This window comes from Dipodomys ordii, unplaced genomic scaffold, assembly GCF_000151885.1.
Source record: "Dipodomys ordii isolate 6190 unplaced genomic scaffold, Dord_2.0 Scaffold13, whole genome shotgun sequence".
NCBI classification, from domain to species: Eukaryota; Metazoa; Chordata; class Mammalia; order Rodentia; family Heteromyidae; genus Dipodomys; species Dipodomys ordii.
Genome location: NW_012267229.1, coordinates 4,651,467 through 4,662,314, shown reverse-complemented (window position 1 = coordinate 4,662,314; position 10,848 = coordinate 4,651,467). Strand labels below are relative to the sequence as shown.

Sequence of the window (10,848 nt, the reverse complement as noted above, 5' to 3'; positions counted from 1 at the left end):
AGATATGGATGAAAGGGAAAAAATAGGTAAGAGAAGTTTTTGAATTCTCTGAGAAGTCATTGCAAATATTTCACTGAGAATGCTGGGAGCACAAGGGTGGATTGGGACCAGGCTGGGAAGGAAGCAATGCAGCGTGTATTGACAAGCAAGTTATCATTATGAGAGTTCATCTTGAATTTGTCCTATTGACTTGATTCCCTTGAAAAAAGTCACATCACCTCTTTATATATCATTTTCCTATTCTGTGGAAGAGAGATGAGAATGGCTCTAGTCCCCAGCTTCATGCTACTGCTGCTGTCACTGATGAAATATAAAGCACTATTATGGAACACTGCTCTATACTGATGCTACTCTTTCCTTCAAATCCTGCAAAGTAGGCACATGTGCCTCGGTTATAATCTTGCAGTTCATTAAGTGTGAGACATCAGCCAGGTGTCTTGTCCTCTATCACTCTGACTGAAAAGTGTACTATGCTAGATGCTAACACAAGAGGATCCTACATGCACAGGACCTCTCTGTATATTACTATATTACTATAGTCATTTTAAAAATAGAAGTTGATGAGCTGAGTGCTGGTGGCTTCTACCTGTAATCCCAGCTACTCAGGATGCTGAGATCTAAGAATATCAGTCCGAAATCAGCTGGGGCATGAAAGCTGGTAAGACTCTTATACCCAATTAACCACCCAAGAAAGCTGGAAGTGAAGCTGTGGATAAAGTCGTAAAACACCAAAGCTAAGGGACAATGCCTAGGTCCAGTTCTAGACTCAGTACTAGAGGGACACACACACACACACACACCAAAACAAAAAACTGAGCCAGGTGGGTAGAAATATACTGTTATCATGACTTTGGAAAACTAAAATCCAAACATTGCACACATATGACTCCACTTACAAATCAGAAATGTGAATAGATGTGCTCCAAAAGGTAAGTACTAGAATGTTCAGAGCAGGACAATTTGTGGCAATCAAAGATTTTGAATAACCCCTATGACTATGAACTATAGAAACAAATAGTCATCTATTAATATGTGAGATGTTATAAAATAGTGAAAAATAAGTGATCTATAAGAATATATTTGTTTAATTAATTCATTTAAAAATTTTATTGTAAAGGTGACATATAGAGGAATTACAATTACATAGGTCAGGTATTGAGTACATTTCTTTTTGAATAGTGTCATCCCTCCCTCATTTTTTCCCTCCAGACTACTCCCCTTGTCAAGTTATATAGTTCACTCCCAACATAGTATAAAAGAAGATATAACAATAATTCTTTCTCATAGATCTGCTAATCAATATGATAAATCAGACTCAAAATAAAATAGTAGTATTCCACTTATAAAGACAGAAACACTACTCACAATGCTGGAAGCCTAGATAAAGGAAGAGTTGGTACTGTCTGGAAGGGCACATAAGTTAGGCTTTGAGCTGCTGACAAGTTTCTCTCTCAGTATGAATACTGGTGTGTTCCTTTCATGTGTACATTGAACTACTAAATTGTGATCTGTGTACCTTCTTCATATACTTTGTACTTTTTTTTTCATTTTAAACAAGAAGTTTATTTAAACAACAAGATGCTTGACTTGAAGGGAAAACTATCTAGGATTCTTTTTTTTTAAGAGTAATTTACCCCTACTTAAAGACAGATTGCCCTACATGTAACAGCTACGTACAAAAAAGTTATAAAATTGTCCTTGGTTTTACAATGATAAATGAAAACATTAAAATTCTCCAATCAAACAAGGTATGCAAGGATTTTTGTTGTTTTTTTCTTTTTTTTGTTAAAACAGTGAGAGCAAAATAACTTACTGAAATATAAAGATAAAAGCTGAATGAGCATGGCACTAATGGAGAAGGGGAATATTTTCACAGGACCAGTATTTTTCCCCATCCCATCTCCATTTGATGTCAATCAAAATATACCATTGGCCATTTAGTTTAAAAGAAAAAAAAAAGAAAAAGAAAAGCAATATGCTTGTGCACATACACCAGTTACTTTATGTACAATAAAGGAATGGGGAGGGGGAAAATGAAAGAATAGAGAAAACTATACTGTAGTAGTCAGGATGTGGTGGAACCAAATTGCAGTTTTCTAATTAAGAATGTATTCTCGGTCTATAAGAACAAAGTTCTGGAGCAAAGTAGCAGGTTCCCTTTTTTAGTAGACACCTCCTGTCTGCTGCTGGAACACATCAATTGTATCTCCATCCTCCATTTCCAACTGTGCAGGTGTGTCTGTGTCATTGATTGGCTGCCCATCAAATCGGAATCTGATCTGCCTCATTGACAAACCCTGTGGTTCACAATAGGCTTTCATTAATTTAATAAGTGGTGTGTGCTTCTTCATCTTAAACTGCACCACAGAACCATCCTGCCCCACCCCTTCAAATTAATATGATTGTTGTTCTCAGTCTTGACTCCTTCCTTGGGCTTTTCGTGGGCCATCGCGAGCGCCAGTCTCCTCAGACGCAGCTTCACAAAAGAGGTCCCCGGTCCACACCGAAGGAGCACACAGGCAGCAAGCACCACAGCGGCTGGAGGAGGTGGCAGCGGTGGACGAGGCGGGGCTATACTTTGTACTTAAGAAATTTATCTATTTGAGTGTGGTGGTAAATATCTACAATCCCAGCAGATATTAGGAGGTTGGAGTAGGAGGATCATGAGTTTGAGGTTATCCTGGACTATATAGCAAGACATTATCTCAAAACAACAAAATGCTCATTTATTGAATTAAATGAATGTAAAAGTTCTTCCAGTTTTTAACATCTTCATCTTTGGATGAAGCTGAGACATTAAGATAAGGCTGATGTCTGGGTTGGCCAACTCGATACAAGCAAGTAGACAGAACGACTTGTTTTATTTTGACCAATAAGGATGTCATTGCTCAGCTCAGCAGTTTAAATTTAGGAAGTCCTAGCAGCAACCTTGGCTAATGCAATTTCAGGAAGTTCCACAGGGTGGCAGGATGCTATTTCTTGCCAGTCTACATATTTGCAGCCTATCTCTTGTTTGTTTTGCTTGTTTGTTTCTGTTTCTTGTTTATTGCTTTTTCCCAATCCCTTTCACAATATACAAGCTTTTCTATCCTTACTTATTCTAAAACTAGACAACACAATTTGCTACACTAGAATATTTTTTGATAAATGCTCCCCAGTCCAATTTATGTAGAGGACTTTATCTCTAGCTTGAGAATACTAAATAAAATAGCAAACCAGAGAATGGAATTTCTGACACCAGAAAACGAGCATGGAAAGTGAACAATGGGAGAAATCACAAGAAGAAGGATGGCAGGGTTATTAAATAAAGTCATGAGGTAGTACCCTTTGTCCCCTTGAAAAAGTATCTTAGTCACAAGCATGCATTTTTAGATTGACACTACACTATTTTGTAAATACAAAAACTAAATGCTGCAATGATTTCCTTTATGCTTCCACTCTTTTTTTGTGCTGTGACTTTTCAAAAGCTCCCATCAACGGAGGCAGAGAGCACTTTAAAATCTTCTCTTTAAGGTTGAACTTTTGACCTATTTACCTAAAAGAAAGCAGCACAGGTGATTTTCTTCTAAGTCTGGATTTAGGAATCAGGATTGCTTGCACAGTTCTGTTTTCTCATTAGGCCATGGCCTTTGTCACATAAATAGCCTTCTATAGTCTGCTCCAGCACTAAACACTGACCAGTATTCTTCTTGGGCAATGGGCAGTCATGTGAAACACTCATTTCTGTTCTCCCAGTCAGCCAAGGGTGGCTTTTATTTGTCTGGCCATAGATATATAACCAAGGCTAGACAAGACACTGGAGTCTCACTCCATAGAACAATAAACACAAGGCATAGATTTTCAATAATAATAATAGTAGTAGTAATAACAACATATAACAATTTAAAGCCATAGCTTCAGAATTGTTTGTTGTTGCAACAAACACTAACTCACAGTCACATCAGACATCTTGCTGGCTCCAGCTTATTTTCCACTAACTAGTCTCCTTGGTACAGCTCTACTATGTGGTGGAAATCTTTCTTGGAAATCAAGTCATTTTAATTCAAGTTCTGATAACTAGAAAAAAATTGAAGGATTCTTCCTATATATGTGTGTTTGTGGCATTTTACACTTGGAATTGAGATAAACATAGAGCTGGTTCTAATTGGTGAATCTGTTCTAGAGTCACCTGAGGGAAGAGATGACTGGGAAGTCACCATGGACTGAGACCTTAAAAGCAGTAACACTGACTTCTGGGTAACGAACAGAGTCTTAGACTTGGTCTTCCCAAAGGTAAGCTCTGGGAAAAGGATTAAAATACAAGTAGTTCACTTGCAGTGCCAAGCCCCCTAGGAAGTGAATTGACATGGGAGAAGGCAGCCACACAGGTGAATTACCTTCAAACAGGTGATCGCTACTGATGACTGGACTTGTAACCTTCTTGAGAACTAGAGAAGAATTTAGAATTCATACTTTAAATTTATTCTAAGGGAGTTTAGTCCACCAACTCCCATCCACTTTTGGGAGAGGAGGATGGAGAGACAGAAAGAGAGAGGGGGCAGGGATAGATAGAGAGAGAGAAGGGGGGAGAGGGAGGGAGGGAGTAGCATGCCAGTCTCGAACAAAAGAAAAGAAGCTCAGGGACAATACCCAGGCCCTGAGTTCAAACACACACACACACACACACACACACACACACATACACACGTGTGCATGTACATATGTATACTAGTGTGTATGTGTATATATATATATATATATATATCTGGCTATATACATACATATATATATATATATGTGTAGCTTCATATGTAAGCCTCTCGAAACAGTGAAGCACATTGGCTGACATAGGAAGCATGGAGCTTATGTTCTATTACTAAATTGCTTCTGAAGGTACTAAAAAGAACTTTGAGATTATTCTGTTGGCCTTCTCTCCACCTCAGGTCTTCAGCTAGTCCCATTACATTTCCCTGGGTAACTTGTAGCCTCCAGCTCCACCTAGACCTGAGCTCCTCCCTGCCCTGGAGCTCCTCCAGGATAGCCGGCCACTCTTACCCCCTGGCCAGACTGACCTATGCAGGCAGAGCGTCTCCCACCACTAGCCCCAGAGTTACAAGCTACCACCTGGGTAAGGCCAGATACCATACTTCTCCCTCTCCTGTGGCCAAGATGGCCCCACCAATAAACCACTTTATAATCCTCCTCCTCTTTAAGTATTTACCTGCCTCCTTGTGGTCCCCTTGGATGGCTGGGATGGATTCTTTCAATTACTAAACGTGCAGACCAGAAAACTTGAAAAACTGTAAAACCAGAAGCATCTGAATTCCTATCAGTGTCAGAGTTTACTTCACAAACGTTTAATTTATCATTGTAAAATAGATTTAGAAATACTGAGCACATCAAAAGAAAGATCTGTTGTGATATGGCTTTTTTGGTTTTTTGAGAGCTACATGTTGCCAGAGAGCTTCTGTCATCCAAGTTATTCTAAGACACTTTTGTATTCCTGCTGCGACTGTGAGTGACAGCTTCATATAACATGTATGGAAGAGAAAAAAGGCAGAGCTACGTTCTCAGACACTGGGCTTCCATGGGCCTGCCAACAGCACAAGGAGCAACTATATTTTCAAAGGATTATTAAATTCTAAGTTAAGATCCTTTTGTATCCATTCTTAGAAAAATACTAAATGTGGATTCTGAGGCAAATTGAAGTAGGCTGGGCTATTATTTTTAGAAATGAATTCCTTACCAGGGATTTACTTCTTTGTTTGCCATTATGAAATTGTCACTTATTTGTCATAATAAAATTTTAACTAACTGATCTAAATAAATAAATAAATACATAAGTCAGTTGCCTAGGACCTTTATTGTCCCTAGTAGGAACTTCAAGGTTAATGCTCAATACAAAAAGATTTTCTTTGTGTTTGGTTATATTTAGCTTTGTTGCAAACTTTTTACTAAAATAAATTCAAAGCAGAGATTGACCCAAATTCCATCCTGAAGCTTCTCTAGTACAATATCCAATTCTAATATCTGTAGGTATTTGAGAAGTTGCATTTTTATACCTGTGTCATAAATTAAATCTTTATACTTCCTTAATTTTGAACTGGGTTTCCTACCCTTAGAAAGCCTTATATCAGCTAATCAAATGATATTTGAAGGTACTTTCCTAACTAGGTAATTCTCATTTCATTTTAATTAATCTGCACACATGTGAAGAGGAATCCTCTGGTACTCTGACTTTCAGAAAACTAAAAACATGCTCCAAGAAATAAAAAGACAAAATTCTGTGATGTCAGCATTACTGTGATACAAAAAGCAAAACAAGATTCTACAGGAAAGATAAATTTTTGACCAATATCTCTCATAAATGCAAAAATATCATAAATAGAATGTTAAGAAATTGAATCCAACAGTATGTGAAAGGCTACTATATCATGAGCCAATAATGTTTGTATGGAAATGTAAGATTGGTTTGGCGATCTTTATTTGGAACAAATCAATGTGTAGGTGAGAATACAGTTCAGCCTGAGTAGCCAGATCTGCCTCCAGTATCCCCATGGTGATCATACCTGAAATGAGTGGACCCTGGACCTGAGCCAGGCTCCCGGGACTGGCTGTCATCCGTGTGCTTTGCCTGCTCCTCATGAACTCCTCATCCCAGGGATAATGGATATTAGTTGTGTCTATTAGTGTTTGTCTACTGTGCCGAACATATAAATGAAGTGGCTGCCATGAATTAAAGATTAATAGTTACTTTCAAAATACCAGTATTGAACTCTAGAGGAATACACATTTCTATTGTGCTCTCAGCTTTCATGGTTCAGTATCATGGTTACTGTGATTTTGTGGGTATGTAAGACACAATGTGAAGGCTGACTTAAAGAGCTAGCTGATGCATAGAAAGGAGAGAAGAAAAGAAAAGAATAAAGAGGTAGAAGTTTGTATTTTCATTTAGTTTTTTTCTTCCACTCTGGTTATTTCCGGGGTTAAGGTGCACACAGTCCAGTTGTCTTCTACCAGCTGACTTATGGTTTGGGACATGGTCCATGAATTAGATGTCCACAGTAATGGAGCACATACAAACACTGGTTTTGGATTTTTTTTTGTTTGGTCATGGGGCTTAAAATCAGCCTGAGCACTGTCCCTCAGCTCTTCAGCTCAAGGCAAGCACTCTACCACTTGAGCCACAAGGCCACTTCTGGTCTTCTGGTGGCTTTTTGGAGATAAGAGTCTCACGGACTTTCCTGCCTGGGCTGGTGTTGAACCATGGTTCTCAGATTTCAGCTCCCGAGTAGCTAGGATTGCAGGTATGAGCCACCAGTGCCTTGCTCTAATGCTGGTTCTTAAAACCAGCACCATTCCCAGTTATCAGGATGTTTGTTCTCCAACATCCATCATTAGCATGTTTGGGGTCTTTGGGTTTCAGTAACAGAAAAAGTCCTACGTACCCCTTCATTATTTGCTAAATTGATCATATCATTTACTTACATAATTCAAGTCAATTATAATATGTTCTCTCCATTTTCAATCTATGATGCTAAACAATAAACAGTACCATACTGTTCATGGGTCCTGTCATCTATTTTTCCTAGTGAGGGAAAACAACAGTGACTCTAAACTCAGGTGTCTTTTCTTCCTGCCCCCCCCCAGCCCTCCCACGCCTCTGCCTCCACTTCCCTTCCAGAAAAGGGATTTGTGGCGAAATTTGATGATGCTTGTTACTGAGGGGGAAGTGCCACTTGCATCAAATGAGCAGAGTCAAGGTGTTGCTGAAATCCTTCAGGGCACAGGTGAGCACCATTTAAGAGAAGCTTTGTCCGACACAAAATGACAGCCCTACCAGGATAAGAGACCTCCCTGAGACAGGGCTTGAAATGCACTGTAAGGACCCATCTCTATGACAATAGGCTTCTTAAATGAACAGAGGGAGCTTACTCTCTCAAAACAATTTTCTTTAAAAAGATTAAAACAGCATGGAAGCTGTAAAGTCAGGAACCCATGGCAAACAATAAGTTGTATGTAACCTTCAATTTTGCTTTCCCAGATGCAAAATTACAAATATCAGAATACTCAGTGAAGAACTTGGTTCCCCTACCTGTGACCAGTGCAGGGCTATTCTGTTCCTGCCTGAGTATCAGGTCTCTTGTAATTCATGCCATTGACTATGAGAACATGCAGTGCATCCAATCAGCTGTGACTTCTATTTTGTCCCAAGTTCTGGCTCCTATGAATCTGGAGCAGTAGCTGAGAATGACAAATGATCAAGATGCACACTTTCAAAATGGAGTGTCTAGGAAAGGGAATCCTGTTGGTTTTTTACTTTGTTTAAAGAAATTGCGATCATTTGCCTAATTTTAATTAGATTGTTTTCTCGAAGTGGATCATTCTTCACCTTTGTAAAAGAAATAATAAAATAAAATGAAAACCTCTACATTTAGAAGTTTAAAAGTAAATAATTTGGTGGATGTGTACATTGTCCTGAAATCTGGACATGCAATTGCAAAATATTTTATGCAGTTTTAAATTGCTGGCAGGGAGGTTATTGATTAAATTGTAGTAATTCTGAGATCAGAGTTGGTAGAATCTTCTCCATGAAGCCCCTGGAGCTATGGACAGGAATTTCTTTTCCATCCTCTTCTTGACTTGCTCAACTTTTATACTATACTCAAAAGTTTGTCTGAGAAATGACATCAAATGTAAGTCAATTCTTAAATTTGACATAACCCTATTCAACTGTGTGCCTGTATCTGATTGTGTGCCTCAGAAAATGGTGAATTCACAATGTTTAAGGGTAGTATAGCTCCAGATGTGCTGTGTCACAAGTTCAGTTCAGAGAAAATAAAAACAAGTTAGTTGGTCATCTTTAGATAGACAAGCTTAGAACATGAACATGTTGACAGGCCAGATGTGCTCCCCTCTCAGGCCTTAGTGTTAGAAGCCAGGGGTTCAACACGGTTCTGGAAGCTGTTGAGGACAAGTGTATCGTTGTTCGCATGCCTAGAACATCTCTGTGAGCCTTGGGTGGAGCTGGAGTGACAGGAACCCACTATGATTTTTTTGTGAAATATTTTCATCATCTGCTCATTGGACTGTCCAGACCGGGGACCATCTAATTGAATCAAATTCTTTAAAAACATAGTGTAATGACATTGACTGCTTTACATTATCTTGATGTTAGTGTAACCATGACCTGGGCTTTTTGTTTGTTTGTTTGTTTTCTTTTTATGTGTTCACATAGACATATGTGCTTGTTTTAGGGGAACAATTTGCTGTCACAAGACAAACTGTTTTAAAATCTTTCAATGAAATTCACATTTGGAGGCTGAAATTGTACTGTTAGTGACTCTTAAAGTCTTGTTTCACTCATGTGAGAGAAAGTCCTGGAAGCGAGAAATACCAATAAATAGTTGAGTAGTTCATAAATGTGTACAGGGATAAAGGCACTCTAAGGAGTTCATGTTTCTGATCCAAGCTGTATTTGTTCTCTGTTAATGAAAGGTCCATGGGTGATCTCCTGACCTACGTAAGTGAACAAATATTTTGGTGCTACATTTATAAACAAAGCACTGAAATAAGGTATTTATTACTTCTTAAATCATTTTGCACATTTCAGTCTGTGACTCCTTAAATTTATTGATTGTTCTGCAACAATATGTCTGTGAAAATATAAAAATAACAATCATGGTAACTCATTAATGTGGTAAAAAGAAAACACTTACATATCTCATTAGATACATTAGATACAATATGCCTATGATAATATAAAATTAATAATCAAAGTAACTCGTTAAAGTTGTAAAAAGAAAACACACATACCTCATTAGATACAAAGAAAAACTGACAAAATTGAGTGGAAATTCTAAAGCACACAGCAAACTAGAAACAGAGAGAATCTGGTTATCCAGCTGAAGGACATCTATAAACAACCATAGTCAGAGTCATACTTAATGATAACAGACAGAATGTTTTCCTACTTAGATCGTAAATAAGGAAAAGATATCCACTCTTGTTGTGAAGGTTCCCAGCCAAGCTGAAAGAAAAGGATGCCAGACAGTTAAGTCAAAGTCATATGAAAGTACCATTCTACACTAAGACAAATACGCATGCAAATATAAAAAATAATACTATGACTAACATTACTATTTATCACAAAAGTTAGAAGATAAACGGAAATAATTTTAATTCTCTGTTAATTTCTATATAACATGCAGATGTGTACTTTGTGAGATGAATAACCAAAGGATCAGAGATTCAGTAATGAGATTTTTGTGGCTCAAAGTTAAGGCTAAAATGTTGTGGCTAAAATGTGGCTAAAGTTAAGGATCAATTCATGATAACCATGAAGAATTTGTCTGTAGAACATACAAAAGGGGACATTGAGAGGAGAGTCAGTTTTTAAGGACCTATTTATATTGTGTCTGTAAAATGCTCACTTGAGAGCTTAGACACACACAGGTTGAAAGTGAAAGAGTAGGAAAAGATGTTTTATTCAAATAGTAGATAAAAGACAAGTTTATAAGGGACAAAGTTGACAAGGTATGGACATTGTACAATATCATAAATGAGTGAACTCACTCAGAGACTATTACTATTCTTGACATCTATGAAACTAACATAGAGTTGAAAGGAAGAACAGATATTTTTATTGGAATAGGAGATTTCAAGAACCCCAGGCTAATATTTGATAGATAGAAGATTAATAAGGAAGCAGTAGGATTGAACAATACTTTTGAACAACCAATGACTCACAAGGGACGTTAGAAAAAGAGCTGACAACTATTTACCATAGCTAAGATATGGAACCAACCCAGATGCCCCTCAGTAGATGAATGGATCAAGAAAATGTGGTATATATACACAATGGAATTC

At 37.9% G+C, this 10,848-nt stretch overlaps 1 pseudogene; it reads right to left on the bottom strand.

Moving 5' to 3' along the window:
* Nucleotides 1-1,884: 1,884 nt before the first annotated feature.
* Nucleotides 1,885-2,449, bottom strand: LOC105981583 (annotated as a pseudogene).
* Between the last annotated feature and the right edge of the window lie 8,399 nt (nucleotides 2,450-10,848).